A 1802-nucleotide genomic window follows, 5' to 3' on the forward strand; every position below is an offset into this window, starting at 1 on the left:
GGGGACCTGGAGTGACTGGTTTGAGGAGAGAAACATGAAAGGAGGTGGCTGGGTGACTGTGACATGGTGGTTCTCGTTTGCACGTGAAGTCGTTTATTCCTTGGAGGACTTCCTTGGAGGACTATATCCCATGGATGTAGCGATGGGACAACTTTTGGCTTCCCTCCATGACCCATAGGTTTCTGGAAAAGAGCCATGCCCAATCACCTGGTTCACATATGGGTGTCTCTCCATACCATCTGTCTGCAAATTTCTTGTTTACTTGAGCTGCATTGGTTCTCTAGATGTTTGTGGGCTTGTTCCTGTAACTGCTCTCTCGGCTGGAACTAGCTGGCTACAATGGGTAAGTCAGTAGGTTTGGCGTTCCATGGGAACAGAGGCTGCTGGTAACCCAGGACACATTGGAAGGGTGTGAGGTTTGTTGCGGAATGCTTCAGGGAGTTTTGGGAGTACTCAGCCCTTGGGAGGAATCGTGCCCAGTCCTCCTGATTGTCAGCACAGAATGCCCATAGAAAGCGCCCGATCTCCAGCTTGGCCCTTTCTATTTGGCCTTTAGCTTAGCTTAGCATACTCGGGATGTCAACTGAACCCCCAGTCACTCACTATGTCTTCTGGAGATGACAAAGTGTTGAACACATGCTCTAAAACTATTTCAGCCATTTCAAAGGCCGATGGCAATATGGGCAGAGGAAAATCCAGGCAAAGGGTTTTGGAAAATCGCTCCACAATCATCACGATAACTGTTTTATTCTGAGATGGGGGAAGGTTGGTTAAGAAGTCTATGGCTATGTACGACCATGGTCTTTGGGGTATTTGTACTGGGATGAGCTTGCCTGTGGGCAAAGTGTGTGGTACTTTGGCTTTATCACAAACTGAGCATGAAGCGATGAACCATTGAATGTCTTGTAACATCCATGGCCACCAGTATTTGCCTTGAAGCAGTTGGTGGGTTTTGTGAGTACCAGGGTGTCCCGTGGCCGGGGATGTGTGAGCCCATGTGATCAATTTGTCCAGAAGGGAAGAGGGCATAAACTTCTTTTCGGCTGGACATTGAGGGAGAGTCCTCACTCCCCGAACACCCTCAATCTCTCTGTCTCTCGGTATTAAGGTAACTTTGTTTTGAGAGTTTCCAGAATACTTTATCCAATTCAGCAATTGATGATTGTTTATCATGGAGTCTCAAGGTACACCGTATGCTTTCATCGCAGTCCTGAGCTTTAAATACTGTTCATAAAGAAGGGTTAGGATTAAAGTTAGGGAGTATCCTGTTTGAACATCCTGGAAAGTGTGTAGTCCATTACAATCAAATTGCATGCATTACACATTTTACATATATTTCTCTTTACCCATTTTCATGAAGAGTTCCAGCTTACACCAAGGTTGTAGCATAAATTAAACTCTTCTTCGTTTGGCTTCTGATGTGTAAATAAATGGGGTGCACGGTGGCTTACTGGTTAGCACGTTCGCCTCACACCTCCAGGGTCTGGGGTCCGATTCCCGCTGGGAATTGGCCATGTGTGTGCGGAGTTTGCATGTTCTCCCCGTGCTGAGGGGGTTTCCTCCCCCAGTCCAAAGACATGCATGGTAGGCTGACTGGCGTGTCTAAAGTGTCCGTAGTGTATGAATGGGTGTGAGTGTGTATGTGATTGTGCCCTGTGATGGACTGTCCAGGGTGAACCCCACCTTGTGCCCGATGCTCCCTGGGATAGGCTCCAGGTTTCTAAGTGGTGGCTTGGCAGTTAAAGCTCTGGGTTACTGATCGGAAGATTGGGGGTTCAAACCCCAGCCCTTAACCCTCTCTG

This window comes from Ictalurus furcatus, chromosome 29 (genome assembly GCF_023375685.1).
Source record: "Ictalurus furcatus strain D&B chromosome 29, Billie_1.0, whole genome shotgun sequence".
NCBI lineage: Eukaryota > Metazoa > Chordata > Actinopteri > Siluriformes > Ictaluridae > Ictalurus > Ictalurus furcatus.